The sequence below is a fragment of the Mesocricetus auratus genome, unplaced genomic scaffold (genome assembly GCF_017639785.1).
Source record: "Mesocricetus auratus isolate SY011 unplaced genomic scaffold, BCM_Maur_2.0 Super-Scaffold_100691, whole genome shotgun sequence".
In the NCBI taxonomy this organism is placed as follows: Eukaryota; Metazoa; Chordata; class Mammalia; order Rodentia; family Cricetidae; genus Mesocricetus; species Mesocricetus auratus.
In genome coordinates this window covers 27,499,587-27,521,904 of record NW_024429267.1, presented here as the reverse complement: position 1 = coordinate 27,521,904, position 22,318 = coordinate 27,499,587, and the positions used below count along the sequence as shown (strand labels likewise).

Here is a 22,318-nt window from a genome sequence, read left to right as displayed (position 1 = left end):
TCCAAGTGGCTTCTGCCTTCATACATTCAGAAACCCTATGCTCTACCAATCCACTCTCTGTAAACTCTGATCTTTTTACTCTTCTAGTTGTCTTTTTCTTTCTTTTTGTTTTTGTTTTGTTGTTTTTTTTGTCTTTTTTTGTTTTTGTTTTTTTAAGATTTATTTATTACGTATACACCAGATTGAATTGTAGATGGTTGTGTGAGCCACCATGTGGTTGCTGGGAAATGAACTCAAGACCTCTGGAAGAGCAGTCAGTGCTCTTAACCTCTGAGCCATCTCTCCAGCGCCTTGTTTTTGTTTAGGGTTTCTCTGTAGCTTTGGAGCCTATCCTGGAACTCACTTTGTACACTAGGCTGGCCTAGAACTCACAGAGATATGCCTGCTTCTAAAGGTGTGTGCTACCACCGCCCAGCTTAGTTATACCTTTTCAAGACTGTCATAAAATTACAATAATACAATATATTCACTTTTCATATCAGCTTCTTTCTGTTAGTACACACATTTAACTTTCATTTTTCTCTTTTTGGTTAATTTACTTATTTTTAGCACTGAGTAATGTTTCATAGTATGGATATATCACTGGGTGTATATTTATCCATCTACTGAAGGAGGTTTCTTCTGACTCAGAAAAAAGCTGCTGTAAACATTTGTATAATGGAAAGAGAGAGAGAGAGAGAGAGAGAGAGAGAGAGAGAGAGAGAGAGAGAGAGAGAGAGAGAGAGTGTGCACTAGCATGCACATTTAAGATTTTCTCACCCGCAGAACTACTGGATTATATGGTAAGATTGTGTTTAGGCCAGATATAGTGCATTTGAGTCATCCCAGAACTCAGGAAGCAGAGACATGAGAATTGCAAGTTTGAATCTAGACCTTGACTGGATAGTAAGTGTGGAACTCATAGATAGAGAGGCCATGTCAGAGAGACAGAGAGACAGACAGAGACAGAGAGAGAGAGAGAGAGAGAGAGAGAGAGAGAGAGAGAGAGAGAGAGAGAGAGAGAGAGAGAGAAGTTCATTTAGAAGAAACTACTATTCTTCTAGAACCTGCTCCGAATCCTCCTCAGTATCAGTGTTCTGGATTTTGGCCACTTCAGTAATTGGATAGCAGTATCAATTTATATTTCTCTATAACATAGTGTATGATCATCTTTTCAAGTGTTTCTGTGGAATCTTTACATCTTTATTGAGTTTGTTCAGGTGTTGGCCCCCTTTTTTTTAAAGAATTATTTAAGCCGGGCGTTGGTGGCACACGCCTTTAATCCCAGCACTCGGGAGGCAGAGGCAGGCGGATCTCTGTGAGTTCGAGGCCAGCCTGGTCTACAAAGTGAGTTCCAGGACAGCCTCCAAGGCCACAGAGAAACCCTGTCTCGAAAAACCAAAAAAAAAAAAAAAAAAAAAGGAAAAGAAAAGGAAAAAAAAAAGAATTATTTATTATGTATAGTGTTCTGCCTGCATGTCTGCCTGCAGGTCAGAAGAGGGCACCAGATTTCATTATAGATGGTTGTGAGCCCCCATGTGGTTGCTGGGAATTGAACTCAGGACCTCTGGAAGAGCAGCCAGTGCTCTTAACCTCTGAGTCATCTCTCCAGCCCATTGGCCCATTTTTTAAATCGGTTTTTGGTTGGTTGGGTTTTTGTTTGTTTGTTTGTTTGTTTGAGTTTTTTGTATTGTTGAGTTTCAAGAAGCTTTGTAAGATTTAGACAACAGTCCCTGTCAGATAAGTCTTTGGTAAGAATTTTCTCTCAGCCCATGTGTCACTCACAGAACAGAAATATTTCATTTTGCTGACATCAGTACCTTTGGTGTTTTATCCAAAAAATCATCAGCAAACCCGAGGTCATCTGTATCTTCTCCTGCATTGCCTAGAAGTGTTACAACTTTGCATTTTCAAGATTTATCTTTATTTTATATGCATGAATGTTTGCTTGCATGTATGTTTGTGCCCAGTGTGTGCCTGGTGTCTGAAGAGGCTGGAAGACGACATTGTTTCCCCAGGCAAAGATACTCACCCACTGACTTATAGAGAAATGTAAATTGAAACAACAATGTGAGTTACAAATAATTGTGAGCCGCAGTGTGGGTGCTAGGAACCAAACCTGGGTCCTTCTCAAGAGCAGCAAGTACTTTTAACTTCTGAGCCATTTCACCAGCCCTCGGCTTTGCGTTTTACATTCAGATCTGGAGTCCAGTTTGAGTCAACTTTCATGAATGGCATAGGAGATTTGTAGATAAATTATATATTTTTTGCATGTGGGTATCTTGTTGTTCCAGCATTTTCTGTTAAGTAGACACCTCTTCATCATATCATCTTTATTCCTTTTCCAAGATCCCTTGACTGTTGTGTGGGGTCTATTTCTGGGTCCTCTATTCTATTACACTGATCTGTTTGGCTATTCATTCACCAGTAAAATACAGGTTTTCACAAAAGTCTTTAAAAGATAAACTTGCCAGGCAATAGTGGCACACACCTTTAATCCCAACACTCAGTGGGCAGAGCGAGGAGGACCTCTGAATTCAAGGCCAGCCTGGTCTACAGAGCACTTCCAGGACAGCAAGCAGGACTAAGCCGTGAAATCCTGTCTCAAACAAAACCAAACCCCTGCCCTTCAGGGTGCCATCACTGGAAGGTTACTAAGGTCCTCATGGAGTTTGAGGCAGGCAGTTTAGGAAAATCCTTTCTTTCTTTCTTTCTTCCTTCTTTTCTAATACTTGTACTATCCTTCTAATTAGAATCAGAAAAGGATGGAACACTGTCTTGATTACTATTGCTTTATACAGTACAAGGTCTTGAAATTGGATAATATCAGTCCTCTAACTTTGTTCTTAAACACGTTGGCTACTCTGCATCTTTTGCCTGTCCCTGTAAATCTGGAATCCGGTTGTCAAGGTCTACAAAACAACTTGCTGGGATTCTGACTGGGAGTCCTCTCTCCTCGCTTTTCCTCCCCATCTGCTCCTCTTTTCTTTTCTTTTGGGGCCAGAGATCAAACCCAAGGCTTCACATATACATGCTATGCTAGGAAAATACTGTGTCACTGAGCTACACCCCTAGCCTAGAGCTGTCATAACTATCCATGAACATATCTCTCCCTGTTTGTTTACTCAGCCTTTGTTTAAGCACAGCGTTTCCCCATGTATCTTTCACATATTTTTAGATTTCTGTATTTTGGAGGCTGCCATTTTAAATAATATTGGGTACTTAATTTCAAATACCAATTATTCCTGAGCTGATGGCCCTAAAGTTGACCTTCAGCTGTTTCTTTCCTGGTCACAGAAGGAAGGTAGAAATATTGTTGGAAGGCATGTATCCCTCCCAGACTATTGGCCTCACACTGAACTGAGAAGGCCTGCGTGACCGTCTTGCTTAGTGATGGCACCTGAAGTACAGTCTATGTTTTTAAAACTGTTGTCAAAACCTGTACTGAATTTAATACAATAATTTTATTTACTATATGTATGCCATTTTGACTTTTGAGGAAGAAATTAACTGATTTTTCTCTTTTCTTTCTTCCTTTTGTTGTTGTTTTTGGTTGTTTTATTGTTGTTGTTGTTGTTGTTTTGAGACAGGGTTTTTTTCTGAGTAGCCCTGGCTGTCCTGAAACTTGCTGTAGACCAGGCTTGCTTCAAACTCAGAGATCCTCCTGCCTCTGCCTCCCCACTGTCGGTATTAAAGGCGTGTGCCACCACTGCCCTGCAAATTGTTTTTCTCTATATGGTTTTTATCTCCTCTCTTTTATCAAGCTTGGTTTTTGTTTTTGCTTTTTCACTGAGTGAATATGGGGCATCTACTCTGTAGATGGCACCTTCATCCTGTGTCTGTGCACGTGCATGCCACTGGGAGGGGAAGCAGAGGAGGACAAAACAGACACACCCATGACCTCATAGAACTTCCTTTCTATGGGAAGAGGGTAGGATATGCTGTAAACAGATGGAAATTACACAACACAGTATCAAGTCATGGTGAATATTATGAAGAAAAATAGGCCCAGAAAGTGGACTTGAGAAATGTCTAGAAAGGGCAAGCAAGGTAAGGTAAAGGAAAATGGATCGCTCTCACCCCAAGCCAAAAACATCACTGTCGGAGGACTGTCCTATATCCATCCTCACAGTTCCCAGATGGATTTTTATGTAATCAGGGCTCAGGCAAAACTGGACTTGTGAGGGCAAAGCCTGGAGATTAGATGGAACATGCCCAGATGACAGAAATACGAGGAAACAAAAGTATCTCAGACGTCATCGGTTTCCACTTTGCATTTTCCAATTTGTTAATGAACCAATATTCAAAGTAAAAAAGGGAATCAGACCCAAGAGGTGTGTAACAGCGAGGTGTTTGGAGGAATAGAAGACGTTTATCTAATCAGTAAGAGTTGGGAAAATGAGCCCTCAGGAGACGGAGCCGCAGGACTGCGCAGCTGATTTTGTTTAGCTGGTGCCCTGAAGAGTTTCTTATCAAGATCGCCAATGGCATGCTAATGTGAAAGGCAGTTCTCCCCCTTCTACTACTTTCTACTTATCTCAGAGCTCTTCCTCCTTCTGCTGCCTTCCCTCCCTTCTTCCTCTCTTTCTCTCCTGTCCCCTTCCTCTGTGGAGATTTTAGACAATTTCATCCAGAGCCCTGGCTTAATACACTTCTATACACTGGTATATTGTTTCCATATATATATATATATATATATGTAAGAATACATGTGTATATATATATATTCTTATTTTCTCTTCTAAGTTAGTAAAACTAACTTCCTAAGTGATATATCCATTTTTTTTATGTTTAACAGGCATTTCAAATTAAACATGGCTAAAATAGAAAACTTGATCTCCATCTGCCTTCCCCCACTTCCTACTACAGGCCTCCCTGAGTCTTTTCTATCCCAACACTATTACTGTCATTTATCCTATTGCTTGGTATAAGTATCATAATTTCTCACTTGAATGCAAATTCTATGTCTAGTTCATCTGTAGGTTTTATGAAATAGCACTGATTAAAACTTGTCATTATCCAGCACTCAGGAGGAATTTTAGGGACAAAGATCACAGGAATTTTAAGATCATCTTTGGCTACATAGAAAGTTCAAGGCCAGGTTAGGCTTCATGAGACCCTGTCACAAAATGATAACAATTGTCACTATGGCTTCCCTGGACTGCTGATGTCATCCTGCCTGTTCTCCCTCACCAGTGTAGATGACCCAAGGCTGTGGGGCTTAGAAGGAATTGAAGACCAGCTGTGAGCACAGGCTTAGGCTACTTGGAAAAACCAGTGACAAGGTCACTGGGCTTGGCCTCAAAACTGTACAGTCATGGAGAGACTATGCACTTTGGGGGCACAGCTGGGTCAGTAGGAAAGATGTGTCTTGCTATCTTGATGGACAGCATGACAGGGACTAGAAAAAGCCACCATGAGCAATAGGAACCTAGGAGGAAATCTCCTCTCCCTTGACATCCCGTTAGCACTCTATGGATAGGTCTTAACACTGTGCTCACTGGATAAGGGAGACACTGTACAGCAAGTACTGAAGAGTGAACACAGAGCTGAGAGCGAACATGGCGACAACTAGCACAGCATCTTTCAGAACAATGGATATGTTTTCACGGAGTGTAAGCGTCAGACATTATGATCTTCAGTTCTTAGGTTATTCATCAAAATTACCATTTAAAAGTAGAATGTACAACGCTCATGCGTTGCTCCCATTCTACCTTGAAGTTTCTTCTGTGGATATCGGGTTTCTAGTCAAATTCTGTGGCAAAGCATCTGCCTAGCACGTCTCAGGCACTGAGTTCAGGGAAGGGGTTAGGGATGAGGAATGGCCCACTCTAGAGGCTTGTAATGGCACATGCCTGATTCTGGAGGCTGGGGTGAGATGAGCACTGAGTCTAAGAATTCAAAGGTAGCCTGGGCCACATACGGACACACTCGTCTCAAGAGACAAAAGTCTAGTTGGATGTAGGAACTCACACCAGTAATCCTAGTGCTTGGTTGGGAAGCTAAGGTAGTTGGCCATCATGAATGGGAGGTGAGTCTGGCCTAAACATCCTAGCCTCAAAAAACATAAAGCCAAAACAAGCAAACTAAAACAGTATTTGTCAGGAGTGTTCAGGCACTCAACACGTGAGTTATGGAGGCCACATCTGACAAACATGTGGGACAGGGAGCTGAATAGACAAATTAACAAAAGGCTGTTTTCAAACTCACGCTTTTTCCAAGGGATAACACTCTTTGCTCACCTGTGCGAATTACTCTTTTAAAAATATCCAACTTATTTATTTATTTGTAGCACTAAGATGCAAACCCAGGATTTTGTGCATCCTGAGTAAGCACTCTACTGCTCACAAACCACTCTGAAAGAGTAAAGCAGTCTACGGGCTCAGGTTAGTTAACCGCATCAGCTACCTAGCAAAGAGAAGGTCCCGAGGTTTATGATAGGGGGAGGTAAGGTTGGAGAGGAGATTTAGGACAGAGGTAAGAGTACACAGTTATTAAATGTTGTGCTGTGTGGAAAAGGCAAACTCAGGGAAGGGTTAGGGACAGGCAAGACGCTGCAAGAGTTCTCAAAATACTTGAAATGGAAGGGACAAAGAAAAGGGAGAGGGTAAAGGGAAATAAAACCAAATCTCTTTAGTTATGTCACTATTCTTCTTAGAATTGGCCTTTCCATCAATGGAGGAAAATAGGGTCATATAAATAAAACTAATACATATTTCTCTACTTGGGTATAAAATGATTTTGTAAAAATCTTCATCTGAATATTAGTCAAAAGGAGTTTTAATGATTTATTTTGTTATGTTGTGCTTTCCTTGAACAAAGAGAACTCACACATGCTAGCCGGCACTGTTATTGCTGCATTACATTTCCAGCCTTCATGAATGTCATGGAGGCTTAGCTCAGAGATGTGAAGAAAATGCTTCCTGTCCTTATGCAGAGAACTGGCTCTAAAATTGAATTCAATGGCCAGGAAGCCTCCCTCTATAGACTAGAACCTTAACCATGTTCTCGGGTCTCCTCAGCAAAGAAGAGATCAGGGAATTTATTCACGTTTAAATCTTCTTAGCTGGCCTGGATGGCACACCCTTTCAATCCTAGCACTGGGGAGTCAGAGGCAGGTGGATTTCTGGGAGTTGGAGGCCAGTCTGGTCTACAGAGTGAGTTCTGATCTAAGACAGCCAGAGCTACACAGAGAAACCCTGTCTTGAAAAACCAATGCTCCCTCCACCCCCCAAAAACGAAAGTTCTTGTTTCTGGAAGAACTCAGCCTAAGCTCAGAAATGCCCATGAGGCTATGAGATAATTTAGGCATGAGCTCTCAATAGTAAATTTGTAACTGAGCCAGCAGGTGTTCTGTGAAGCTAATGAATGAGAGAATGAAACAAGCGGAGTATTTAAGCTTTACAGGCTGGGATTGTAGCTCAGGTAGTAGAGTGCTTGGCTAGCATGAGTTCTGTACTCAGATAAACTAGATTTGGTGGCTAGTGCATGCCTATAATCCCAGCATTTGGGAGGAAAATCAGAAATTCAGTGTCATCCCTGGCAGCATAGCAAGTTCAAGGCCTGCCTTGGCTACATACTGAGACCACCCCCCACCACACACACATACACACCAAAAAAGTGCTTAAGACACTGAAGGTCTGGAGACAAGACTCAGTGGTTGAGAGCACTCACTGCCCTTTGGAGGATCTGAGTTTGATGCTCAGTGACTGAAGACCATTTATAACTCCAGGTCTAGGGGACCTGATACCCTCTTCTGGTCTCCATGGGCACCAGAAACACACATGGTGCACATACATAAATGCAGGCAAAAACTCATAAAATAAAAATACATTTTTTAAAAAGAAAGAAGACATAATAAACTTAGGACAAACATTTACTGCAAGTAACAGAAATTCAGTCACTGTACTTTGGTAAAAGACTTCTTGGCAATAAGGAGGCCAAAAATCGAAAAACAAAACAAAATACCTTTTACCACCTTAGTGAGTTGTGGCACACACCTTTAATCCTAGAGCTTGGAAGGCAGGAGCAGGTGAGTTCAAACCTGCCTGGTTTACATAATGAATTCTAGGACAATAGAGAGACCCTGTCTCAAAACCCAATAAAACAAAATAAATAAACATACCAAAAAACCCTCACTTTATCGTTTATGACCCTATTGTTTTCTAACTACTTTTCTCTTTATAGAATGGTCTTTACTTGAGATCTGCCTGGTGTCTCCTCTTGAAGATGTGCATATCTGGTCAGAGTACTACATGTGACACGACATCATGCTCAGAGCACTGTGCCCGGAGGCACATCCTGTCCACCTCATCATCTGGCCAAAGCTGTGAATCATTTTTTATGTGTGTTCAGATGTCTCTTTTTTCTCATTTATAACCTCATTATTATTAATTGCCCCAAATACTATAATCTGCTTGGTGTTTATTGCTGTATGCCCTAACTACCAATTAAATTATAGTCCACAGAGGCAAGATGACTGTGTGCTTTGTACAGGAATATAACATATTCCAAGTATTACTACAGTGCCTGGCGTACTGAATCAAAGAAGGGACAGGTTGTTATGACTGGAATGTTGGACAATACAGAATTTATTAGAGTAAAGGTATTAAAATGAATAGTGTTCTTTATGACAGAACATTATTTAAGCAATGCAAATATCCATGGCTATAGAATGTGAGAACTGTATCTTAGCCTATATATTTAAACACAAATCATCAATAGCAACATTGACTCATAAGGTTTTAGTGCAAATTCTCCTTGTCTCTGTGTGGAGATGAGAGAATGTAAATGAAATGGCTGAAAGCTTGGAGGAAAGAGGAGGTAATAAATGGAGAGAATGGGTGTCTCTTGGGCATACCTAGACTTTTCTTACCAGCTCTGACCTGAGATTGTTCACAGACAACCTAGCTCTGCATGGTTCTAGGAGCGTATTTTCAATACTCCTGAAAATTAACCCTCCTCCAACATTATGGCTCCACATTTTTTTAAAACCATAGGCCATTTCAACTCAGGAATGGCATATAGTATAAATTTTGTTGACAGCTCTTAAGTCCAAAGTCATGAAGTAAAGGATAGAAACATATCATGATCAATGACTGATCACTTGAGTTCATTTGCTGTCTGTCAGTGACTGGTCACTCTGTATCTTCTGTTCAGTCACAGGCAGACAGAAACAGTATGCTGTCTCTGGGTGTGTGGCATCTCTGGTGACACCTTCAAAGGAGGGTTCATGAAAGTGAAGAGATTTGGCTAACTGGCAAGAAATTGCAGCAAGTGATGCCAAAATGATACATTTGGCAGTGAAATTCAAATGGAAGCATGAGTAGAACAAGTGTCAGCTGACTGTGGGAATGCTGACCCCACCATCGTGTGAGAGACTCCAGACGCTGACTGACAGAGCTTGATGAAAGTGGACTTAGCATGTGAAGGAAAATGCGGGCAGCAGAAAGAGTGAAAATGTCTGAGAAGTAAAGACAACAAGAGCTCCATGTTAAACTCTCAGAAATACTTCTTGTGATTATGCAAAGGGCAAAACATTAGAATCAGACCAAAACTTGGGAAGGCACTAAATACTTCACCAGTAGGCTACCCTCCAGATAGTATGCTATGCAAAGGAGGGAATGTTCGAACTACTCTCCCTACATTTTCAACAAAGAAATGAAATGCCTCAGTGTTTCTAACACCGTAACTTCTAGTATACTGAATAAACAACAGCTTTACTATCTTTCCATTTCTCTATCCACTTATAACTAATGGTAACAGTTTTAAGGTTTTGAAATGCTGGGCCTGCAGAGCCAGATGAGCAGGTAAGTGTGTTTACTGCTCTTTCAGAAAATCACCGTCTGATTCTCAGCACACGTGTTGGGCAGCTCACAAACACTGTAACTCTAGGCCCAGGGCATCTAACTCTCTCTTCTGACCTCTAAGAACACCTGTAATCACATGTGGAAAACCACATACAGAAACACAGGATGCATATAGGATGCCTCCTGCTAGTGTCTTCAAGAATAATAGGGAAGCTTCACGTATGAAATCTCAACAATGTAATCGCCTAAACAAGACCCGCATCATGACACCACCAGCTGATACGACAATATGGATGGGGGAAATTTCACAAGGTTCTACCCTAGATGAAGAGCTACATTGCGGGGAGGGGGGTGGGGAGAGGTGTGGGAGGGTGGGAGGGAGTGGAGAACCAGTTTTCTCTAGAGACAAGCTGCCTTGATCTGTTCTCCATTCTCGAGTGGTCAGGCCTAAACACATGTGAATATGAGCAACATTAAATGGATTCTTTAGGTTCTCTACATACATATATACATACTCGTGTGTGTGTGTGTGTGTGTGTGTGTGTGTGTGTGTGTGTGTGTCTGACAACAAAAAGAAGGGCATGAATTTGAGAGGGAGTTTCAGGGAGTACAAGAGGAGTTGGAGTGGGAGATGGAGGGGCAGAAATGATGTAAAAGTAGTACTCCTATGAAAGTCTCAATAAATACAAAAATTAAATTAAAAGTAATAAAAATAAATGTTTAAAATTTGAGATTTATTTGTTTTTAATTTTATGTGTGTGGATATTTTGACTGCATATATGATTGTGTACTACATGCCTGCCTGCTGCCCACAGAGGTCAGAAGAGGGCATCAGATCCCCTGAACTGTAGTTACATAGAGTTGCAAGCATTTGTGTGGTGCTGAGAATCGAACATGGGTCCTCTGGACTAGCAGTCAGCTCTTAACTGCTGGGCCATATCTCCAGCCCTATATGACTTTTTAAAAAAACTAAAAAGCTTGTAAAGATCTTGGTATAGTCACAATTCTCCTGGTGATTCGTAGATAGCTATGCACTATTACAGTTTGTAGTCTCATTTTTATAGTTCTATACTGCCTGGATGCAAAGGAAAATGCAAATTAAGTGTTCCAAATTCAGCCTAGGATTTCCTTGCTGTCACCATTGCCTGAAAAAAATCAGAGTCCCTGGCTGGAGATGATAAGCTATGGTGCTAGCTTACCACTAAGGTCAATCCCAAAACCCTATCACTAGCTTTTGTTTCCAAAGAACTCTGGAATCTTTTGCTCACAGTCAGAAAGCAGAGGGAGAAAGAAGGAGGAAGTGTTGAGAGCATGATCCGTCCCTCAAAGTCACAAGGCCTCTCCATGACCCTCCTACAACCAGGCCCATCTCCCAATAGCCCTTTCAGCAATGAATTTATCAGCAGGTTAATTTGCTAATAAAGTCAGTGTCCTCAGGATCCAGTCACCTCTATAATGCCATCACTTGGGTCAAGCCTTCAACACATGAGACTTCTGGTTGGGGGAGGAGGTCAATGACAACAACTTCAATCTAGACTAGACCAAAAAGGCAATGAGTGGCCTCTCATCAGAACATTAACGATTCTGTTCTTTGCCAAGAACTGGGATCACCTGGGACTTTTCTACCCTCTCGATGTCCATGTCTAAATGTTCACATTTGAAACTTTAATTTTTTAAAAAGTGTTATTACCTAGACTAGTACATATTGCATGCCATGTTCATAAGTGTTTATGTACTTGTGTTATGTGTTATGTAATTGTGATTCTGTAGCTGCTTTTCACACATTGGAGATGCTGTGAACATTAAACTGGGATCTTCAAATAATATTCACAGATTCTTCTAAGGTGGTAAGTATAGTTCCTGGATTGTAAACAGCCCCCTTCTCCTCCACCTCTAGAGGGATTTAAATCATTCAATATGTGTTTCTTAGCTGTAGAACATTATGCATTAGCAGCCAGAATCTCTTAGACTCCCCTTTAGAGACCTGAGTGGTTGCTCACCATGCCCATAAGTATAAGACTGAGCATGCAAACTCTCCCTCCCTCCTTCCCTCCCCCTCTCTCTCATATACAGGGGTGGGTAGGCACAATAATGGGCTTAAAAATTTGTTCTTTAGCAAGCCAAAATGTCAAACACCTCAGTGGCAGGTATGAAAAACAGTAAGCCTGTCCCTGCTGAGCCACCCGCTGAATATTCCATATGCCAGGTGCTAAATTTAGGAGAAAGAAAGGAAAGTTTAAAATCGTATTCTCTATTCACTGCTCTGCAAGAGCCGCCTTTTCTTTTCTTCCGGAGCAGCTGCAGCAGAAGCTTACATGAATGCAAAACACGAGCGGCACTAGAAACAAGGCATAATTTAAAAGAATTCACCAGATGACTTAAACAAATAAACCTAGTGGGTTAAGCTTATTGTTCTACAGAGAATAAGCAACGCGGCTACCCACGGATTGATGGAGTTCACTGGAATAGAGCAGGGCTGACAAATGGGGATAAAATATTTGGCAGTTGTACTTTGTCCTGAGACAAATGACCAACTTACTTTAAATTCATTTCCTGCAGCTGGTGAGTGGGTGGCCAGGTCTGCAGCCCACCCATTGTAGCCAAGTGACATTTCTTGACTTTGATGGGTTGCCACCTTTTGATTCTATATTTTACAGAACAATGTATACTGCAGATCGTTTTCCAAATGTTCTGGTATAAATGAAGACCTTTTGCAAGTCGTGGCCACGCTCAGAGAATGGGATGTTTTGACAAGCTGCGGAATGAGTTGTCGGGCAGCAGTCGGAAGGACACAGCACTAGCAGTCAAACAGCAAGGCTGTGATGTCTTGACCTTCAAAATGCACCTCCACAGCACTGAATATTTTAATCCATTCAAACAATTTACTGTATCTCAGTGACTGGAGTGGGCCCTGGGAGCTAACTGTTGGAGAGTTTTTTATTGCGTTTGAAACCATCATTGCAGGAATCTGGGGTTTTCAAGCTAAAATTTCCTGTGGAAGTTGGTGGCATTTCCACGTGAGTATGATCCTACACAATAAATCAGATGTACAGAAATCTGGATAGCTCAAAGTTAGGAAACAAGAAATCAGTTAGGGATGGGAGTGCTGATGACTCAGTTTTAAAATATTTAGGCCAACTCCCATTTCTTTCCTTCAAGGAGGCTCATGTGACCATTTCTTCCTAAACTCACCTCCTCCTCCTCCTCCTCTTCCTCTTCTGTGCTTCTGGGATGTTTCCTCATCTCCTAATATTCCTTTATCCATTGTAAAAGACAGAAATGTCTACAAAGTGTTGATCAGAGAAGAACTATCTCTGACCCCTTTAGCATTTGTGCTAAGTGTAAATGTAACCTAGGCACTTAGCATTTTAATTTGTGGGTTAATTATGAATAATTATTGTGGCAGTAATATAATATTTAGAACGTAGTTCTCTTGCCTCTTAGTCTCCTTCTTGTCTCTTCTCCATTTGTTACTGTGTGGTCTTAGACCAGTTATTTAATATCTCTGGGCTTCCATTCTATTATGTGTGAAATATGGATAATGATAGCACCTTCTCCTAGTATACCTGGCATGTGGAGAAGGTTAAAAAAACATTTTAGCTGTTACTGTATTTTCTTAATTAGCTCAGTATATGTATTTCACAGCCCTTCTCTTTATTTCCTCCTTTCTACACCTCCTAGTGAGGGAACAAGTCACTTCTAAGCGTACTAGGAGATTAAGAAGTATGAAATGGTTAGGCGGCTGTGGGGCACGCCTTTAATCCCAGCACTAGGGAGGCAGAGGCAGGTGAATCTCAGTCAGTTGGAAGCCAGCCTGGTCTACATAGTGAGTTCCAGAACAGGTCCTGCATTATGTCACTCCCAGTCTGCTTTCCTCTGTAATGTGCCTTCTTCCCGCCAGCCTGGTCCCTGAGCCGCATCAGTCCCAAACGAACATGCAGGACGCTATATTAATTATGAAGCATTGGCCGTTTGCTATGGTTCCTTAATGGCTAGCTCTGACTTAATTATTAATCCATAATATACTAATATATTTTTAATAAGGTCTTATCTTACTGAGAACACCAGACTTTTGCCCTCTCTTCCCGGGATCACATGGCAACTCTCCACTCCTGATTACATTTCCCAGAATCCTCCTCAACTCCTAGTCCCATCTATCTTGCTTCCCTATTGACCAACAGTGCTTTATTTATCAAGCAATAAGTCAACATATACACAGAAGGACTTCCCCATCACATCTCTATTTTCAATGTGTGATTTTCATACATGGATTGGCATATGTATCCAAGATAATATGCACACATTAAAGCTTCACCCATCCATCTCCCTCTAAACATCTTTTCACCCTTTCTAAAGATGTCGACATTCATGTGTGTGTTGTTTGTGTTTGTGTGCATAAATTTTCACACATGTGAAGTATTACAGTGATGAGAAGTATAAGAAATACAGGCTGAATTATACTTGACAGGATATTCACAAGACTTTTTTCATTCTTTGAAGAATTATAGCCAGACCAACACAGAATCCAAACAGTCAATTAACTGACCATGAGTGATAGGGGTAGATGGTAGATTTCCTGCCACTAAAGAAAGTATAGTCAGATGGGACAAGCATGACTGACCACAGCTCTCAGTGGTGTCACATCCATGTTTTGTCCAGTTTATGGACAACGATACTGCTCTAAGGCAATAGAATACTAGAAGACTTCATTTAATTAGCTCTTTGTTTGTCACAAGGAGCCTTCTCTAATGATAAATAAGTCAATAAATACCCCTGAATTTTAAATCCCAAGACACTTTTATTTTAATACAATTTATATCCAGCAACAGAATTACCCATAGGTGGTATTGGATCTCTTCATATTCCTTCCTGCCATTTATGCAAGGCGTATGTTTCTTTTATTCATGAGTCAATCCCACCACCAGTCATGCTCAAGGAATAAGAAGAAGGTGCCCATAGCTAGAGAGAGTAGAAGCAAAAACCAAGGTAACCTATGAATTTGATAATTCAGTCTTGACTAAGCAAAGGGTTGATACATTTGTGTTAGAAGTGTATGAATGAGGACAGTGAAGCTCAATGCATCCTGGCCACAGCACTATGTGGAATAAGCCTCACTTTTTTATGATACAGGAAAAGTTTTTTATTGTAGATATAAGAGAGAGGCATCTGGGTGAGTCCAGAGTAGGGAGAGAAAGCAGTAGACTAAACATGGCCAGTAGACTCACTGGGCCATGAGAGGAGAGAGTGCTGGGGAGAGCGAGAGAGCAAAGAGGAGAGAGGGCCAAGAGCCAAGACAGCACAACTGAGCACAACTTAATGATGCGATTTCTTCAGTCTTTGGCTTAGAATTTCCCTACTTATCAAGGAATTACAACAGGAAATGAATGAAGACTATAATATTTCCTCTGGAGAGGATTATTCTGCATTTAATGATGCTTTCTTTCTCAAAATTATTGCTCGGTCCATACCAGCAGACATCTATTATGACGCTGTTTTGTGGGATTCAAAATAATAAAGCACTGACTTTGTTTTAAGTGGTTTTCTCTCAATTCAAAGAATTGAAAGAAAGTCAAATAGGACCAAAGCATGGAGATGAGGGAGGCTTTGGGTAGGGTTGTACTATTCCTCTATAACTAAGGAAGACATTGGATTTTATTCTTTTCTTTTCTTTTTCCGTTTTCAAGACAGGGTTTCTCAGCAGCTATGGAGCTAGTCCTGGAACTCTTTGTAGACCAGGCTGGCCTGGTCATAGAGACCCACCTGCCTCTGCCTCCTGAGTGCTGTGATTAAAGGCATGTGCCACTATCACCTAGCTTCTTTTTTTTAAAGATCTACTGTGAAGTTCAGATGGCCTTGAACTCCAGTAGCTCCTATATTAGCTTCCTGAGTGCTGAGATTATGTGTGTGCCATCATACCCAATTTAGGCTTTACTCTGCACACTATTTGGTTATTTATAAATATATAAAATTTAAACATTTATCGTTTAGAGACATAACCCAGGTTGACCTTGAACTTGCTATGACATAGTTGAGGTTAGCCTTGAACTCCTGGTCCTCCTGCTTCTACATCCCAAGTACTGGGATTGTGAGTATGCTCTGCTAAACCTTAATTTAAATAGCACCCTTTTCTTTTCTCCCCCACACCTCCTAAGACAGGGTTTCTTTGTATAGACCTGCTGTCCTGGAACAGGACAGGTTGTAGATCATGCTGGCCTCAAACTCAGAGATCTGCCTGCCTCTGCCTCCCAAGTGCTGGGATTAAAGGTGTGCACCACTACCACCTTAAATGAATAGTACCCTTAAATAAGCATTGGCATTCTGTGTTCCTGACCAGATGGCCACCTGTAGTTTCTGCCAGCTCTTAGTATCGCAAATCTTTCTAATTTCTGTATCCATCAAATAAATATGTGTGGTGAAATTCTTACACACAAATAACTGTTGGGAAGCCATCAGTGATGACTAGTGATCACTAAACATTGGTTGGGAAAGACAATCACAGGAATCAGGCATGAAATAGGTCAAAATAATGGGTACTATAACAAGAGAATTATAAACTATATTAGTGGATCACTGCAAAGTCAGAGTTCAGTGTGGAGAACTGGGTTCAGCATTACACCAATGGTAAGCAACAGACCTATATTTCTGTCTCTAATGGCAGCATGCTTTTCACTTAAAAGTTACAGAAACAATACCCTGAGTATCAGGGCTCATCACGGAGATAAAATGTTTCACTTTCCACATGGACTGGTTGTAATTATGATCCACTGAGTGTCTGCTCAGGGCCCTTCTCATACTCATTCGCTCACCTCTAGTGAAAGCCTCAGTTATTCTCAGCTGTGACTGGTAAGAACAGGAGTGTGTAGCTGCTGGTTGCTTAAGGTCTTCAATCTCCTGATCTACAAAGATCTTTTGGGAGGGCGATTGCAAGATGGTTCAGTGGGAGAAGTGTTTGTGATACCAACCCAAGGACCTGAAATTTATCCCCAGAGCCTGTGTAAGGTAGAAAGGAGGGGACAGCTCCCGAAAGCTATCCTTTGACCCGTGTAAGCGTGCTGTGGCACACACTCACAAATCCATGTCATACACACTCAGAGACCATAATGATACATTTAAAAATTAACTGGCAGATGTTGAGGGAGTATCCCAGGGTGCCCGTATTCTTCCTCAGGTCAAATAGGCAGGCAAACAGAAACAGAGGAACTTTTTTCAGGTTTTGGTTGTTTTCTGAGTTTTCAGTTACAAAGTGAGTTCAAGGCCACCCCGGGATATCTTAGACACCCTCCCTCAAAACACTGAAAAGGAAAAAGAAAACAAAGGCATGACCAGCATCCCCCAACCTTCTCCGCTCTGTGCTACCTCCTAGAAATTCTGTCACCCTCTAGTAGTGCATTATCTGGGAACTGAGCCTACAATATGTGAGCCCTTGGGAGACAGTAAAGATCCAAACCACATGCACTGAGACGTATTTAGGCTGTTTCTTCCATAAGTGAAATCTAAGTGTTCTTGTGGTCAAATCTGAAACTGCCTCCATGCCCTAGCACTATCAGGTGCTGACAATAAACCTTTCCCACTGAATTAGCCCTATGTGTTTCTCAAAAATAATTTTTTTAAATTACTTATCGGGCCTGGAGGGATGGCTCAGCAGCTGAGAGTATTGGCTGCTCTGCTGGAGGACATGGGTTCAATTCCCAGCATGCAAACTGTGACTCACAACCGTCTGTAACTCGAGTTCTAAAGTACTTGATGCCCTCCTCCCGGTCCTGTGGGCGCCAGGTACATGTGTGGTGCACAGGCACACATTCAGGAAAAACATCTACACAGAAATTTAAAAAATTAAAATAAGCCACATTTCCATATACATATAATGAGCATCTTTCTGGATTCTGCTTTGTTCCAATAATTTCTTAGTGAGTCTTTATACTGATACCAGACCTTATTGATTGCTTTACCTTTATAATGATGTATTGAACTGACTTGTTCTTTTTCAAAATTGTTTTTAGATATTAAAGACTTATTCCAAGAGCTGGATGAGAAAGCAAGCATCAAATCTATAACACAAATTGGAAAGACTTGGCATCTTAACAATATTGAGGCTTCTCGATCGACAATGGACTCAGATACTCTTTAATTAGTCTCAGAAATGTTCTATAGTTCCCAGTAGGTGAGATTATCATATTTACCTCTAAATATTTCATATATTTATCAATAAATGCTTCATTTAAAAATGCTTACTTTATTTTTATTTATGTATACGTGTGTTTGCGTGCATATATACATGTAGTTAACTGTTGAGGCCAGAAATTGATCCCTCAAAACTGAGTTAAATGTTGGTTGGGAGCTGCCCAGTGTGGGTTCTGAGAAACAAACTCTGTTCTTCTGGAAGAACAGCAAGTGCTCTTAACCACTGAGTCATTTTTCATGGTGTCTGTTTGGTTGTTGTTTTTGGTTGTGTTGGCGGTTTTGCTTGATGTTTTTTCCTTGTAGTATTAGTGTTGTTGCCACACATTCACATCAGTTACAAACTCCACAATAAGTTGTTATTATTTTGCTTCAATGCTTACCTTTATTAAGGTTAACTTTTAAACATTTGTCCAGGGAGCGATGATTTCTGTTGCCCTGCATTCTTTCATGGGGACTCCGGCTTCGAACTGCTGTCATTTTCTCCTACCTGAAGGACTTCCTGTAACATTTCTCACAGTACAGGTCTGCTCATGAGGAATGTTTCATTTGTATTTGTTGTAAACAGCCTTCGGTTTACCTTTTTGAGAAAAGATGTTTTTATTAGATATAGAGATCTAGGTTGACAGGTTTTTCCTTCTTGCAGTATCTTAACTACGTTCCTACTCTAGTTTTTCTATCTCAGATTTCTGATAAGAAACCTACTATTATCCTTATCTCCTTTCTCCACAATATGTCTGTTTTCCTCTAGCTGTTTTTTTAACATTGTCTCATTATCATTGTTTTTGAAGTAATTAAATTACAATATTCTTTGGTACAGTGCTTCCAGTGTTTCTTGTGCTTGGAAACTTCTTGGATATGTGAGCTTATGATTTGCATTTGGTTTGAAAGTTTTTAGGATTTAAAGTTTTTTTCTTCAAAAAAATTTAGTTTCCCTGTCTCTATCCTCTCCTCTGAAAATCTGCACAAATATTAAACTTTTAAAGTTATTCTGTGGGTCACTTGTGTTGCAATGAGTAAAACATCTGTGTCTCATTTTGCTATCTGTATTACTATGTCTTCTAGTTTATTCTTTTCTACAGCATCAAATGTGCTGATCTTCTCATGTGTGATGTCAAACAAGCTATTAGTATTATCCAGAGTCACTTTTACTCTGTCCATCATAGTTTCCAACTCTGTTTTAGTTGGACATTTTCCAGATCATCCATGTCTCTATTTACTACTCTAAACATGTTGCCGATTCCACAGCTCTTTTAATGCCTGATAATAATTTTTCAGCGCCACACCTTAGGATTGGCTTCAGTGATTTAATTTTCTCATTAATGGTGATTCTTGAGTGGTTTCCGCTGCTGTTTTGTATATCTGACACTACTTTTCTGCTGGAATGTTGTGGTATTATCTATCTTGCTTGGTTCTAGCTATTTTTGCATTCCTACAAACATTCTTGTCTTTGTCTAGGAACACAAGTAAGTCACTACACAATAGTTTGGTTCCTTCTAGTCTTATTTTAAAGATTTGCTGTGCAGAACGAGGCAGGACTCCTCTTGCTTCAGACGCGTGTGTCACCTGTGTGCTCTGCTCGGTGTCTTAGGATCCATTCAGCTTTTCACCATGGTCTGTGGGATGATACTATGCTTATTTGAGTCTGTGTTCTTCTACTTAACATGATGTTTGTAAGGTATTTTTATGTTGTTTGTTTCTCAGTAGTTTGTTTTTTGCTTTTATTGTTGCTTACCATTCCAATGCATGAATAAACCACACCTTATATCTTATTAAATGACTTTATCATTGATGGACATTTAGACTGTCTTGGATTATTATGAGTACAATTGCTATGAATGGTTTCATGGAATATATCAAATGCACTATCACTGAGGGCTGCTTATGGGAAAGACAAAGCTTGAGCAGAGTGTTTAGAGGAGAAAGAGTTAATTAGGTGAAGAAGCAAGTGAGAATTCTACAAAGTGAGAAGACACATACAAAAAAGGAAGAGAGTCCCCAAGAAAGTATAGGGGTGGGGGAGAACAGAACCTCATGTGATAGGTCGGTGCGGTCACCAACCACAGGTGACAGAGTTAACATCAGAGAATTGCAAGCTTGTAATCACAGAGTCGGGCTTTGTTTTTAGATATGTATCAACAGTCACAGGACAGAGAATGGGTTGAAGGAGAGTCAGACCAGAGACCGGGAGCCCGTGTTGGGAGACACTTAGAAGTGATAAAGCCTGCAAAAAGCAATGACTATGTGAACAGTGAAAGGTGACATGGTTTGAGGGAGTCCTAAAGTCACAGAAAGAGGAAGGAGTCAGACCTGGTTAAAAATATTTGAAGGTGGTACTCCAGTACTAAATTCTTGAGTAAGAAAGAGGAGAAATTTTCAAGAAAAGTAATGAATTACATCAGAAGTATAAAAAAACAAAGACTTTGAAAGAGTTATAATTCAGTTGCCATGGTGTTCTACCAAGGAACAATTCGCCCAAATTTAAAATATATAAGATAAAAAATACAAGAAATGTAAGAGAATGATAATAAACTGGAGAAAGTGTTTCGAATATATGGTAGACAAAGAGTGGCTATGACATATTAACAATTCAATTCTGTGAGGTAAATTAAAAAGGGCATATACGTAACCCCCCTCACATATACACATATGTACATATATACATGGATACATATGAACACATATACAAGATACACACACACACACACACACACACACACACACAAACCTAGTAGAGAATAAGTAAGGGATAGAACAAAACAGAACATAGATGAACTATAATGGCCACTGTTTGCAATACAATACTCGACTGCTTTCTAAATGATTTTGCCTAAGCTTATTTATCCATTTTGCACAGGTGTTCTGCCTACATGTATGTCTTTGTACCATATGCATGCCTGGTTCTCATAGAGACCAGAAGAGGGTATTGAAGTTCCTGGAACTAGAGTTACAGACAGTTATAAGTCACTGTGAAGGTGTAGGGAATTGAACCCAGGTCCTCTGGAAGAGCATTCACTGCTCTTAACCACTGAGCCATCTCTCCTGCCCCTAAGCTGATGTATTGGTGATATGAAATCACTTGGCTTGAGAAGAGGAAACCATCTGACCGTGAGGAAGCAGTAAACAGTTTGAGACATGCCATTGAACTGGAAACTGTTATGAAACCTTAGTCTTCAGAAACATTTTTCCTAGAAAATGAAGATATGCATTCAAGAATATCCCTGTGAGTGGTTCTTACACTAGTGAGATACTGGAAAAATCTAAACAGGGGTGTGATAAACCAGTACTGTGGTGCAATGGAAAACTCCGCATGCCTTCCTTTAAGGGAAGCAGGTCACATGTACAAAATATAGAAAGACATTTACAGTATGTTGTTGAGTACAAGACAGCTGTGCAACTTTTGTTTATATTTACAAACATTTAAAACAATTCTAAAGCTAATTAACATCCTTGAAAGTGTGAAGGGAGCTGTTCTCCTCTTGGTGAACATATGCATTTGCATAAACATGCTGGATGGTAATTTTGTTGTATATATATCTATGTGTGACTATTCCAAACCTTAAAATTAGCTTTTATGCAAAAAATGCTACTAGGAATTTGTCTTGGGGGAAAATTTGGAAGTGTGAAGAAGCTAGAAATATGTTGACTTTAGCATGTTTCATAATCTTGTAAAATTAACAACCTATTGGTGTGGGATTGCTTAATCATAGTACATACATAAAGCTCAAAAATAACTGTTGACAACGGCTTCGGCTGCCACCCTAACAGTCACTTTCCCCATTTCTCAGACACTGGATGGCAGTGCAGGAAGAGAATGCAGTTGCAGTCGGGGGAGGGACTTGTAAGTGACAATGGGGATCCCATGTCTGTTTAGTTTAAGGGTTCACAACTGATCTACTTCAGGACCGTGAAACATGTAGGTAGTTCTTGGAGCACCAGAGAATATTGAAATGCTAAGAAAAAATTTAAAAATGTACACAGAGGCACCTCGCCATCAGCACCTGTCTGGATATGTCATGTGGAGATGTTGGAATTTGCTACTTGAAGCTGTATGGCTAGCTGTTACCCTGAGCGAAAGCCACGGGGACCAGAGAGGAGACCACCAAAACCACCACTAAGCCAGTTGTGTCCAGCTTAAAATGGACTATGTCAGACTTAGTATTTGTCTTTTTTTTTTAAGTGCGTGTTGTTATTTTATACAAATGCAGTCATCCTGGTGGAGGAAGCTGTAAGGTAATGAATCCTTGAAACTCTGGAACAGGACAGCTTGGGCTAAAGTCTTGGGAGCATGACTTCGCCAAGTGTTGGAGCCTTTTTCTGTATGATAAGCTTTCAATTTGTGATGATTTTAG

General features: G+C 40.5%; 1 long non-coding RNA gene across 1 annotated transcript; it reads left to right on the top strand.

The window, feature by feature from the left end:
* The first annotated feature begins 12,095 nt into the window (after window positions 1–12,095).
* Window positions 12,096–18,015, top strand: LOC121137591. The gene is made up of 2 exons (XR_005874891.1): window positions 12,096–12,805; window positions 17,789–18,015. It is a non-coding gene; the product is annotated as an uncharacterized LOC121137591 (long non-coding RNA).
* The last annotated feature ends 4,303 nt before the right edge of the window (window positions 18,016–22,318 follow it).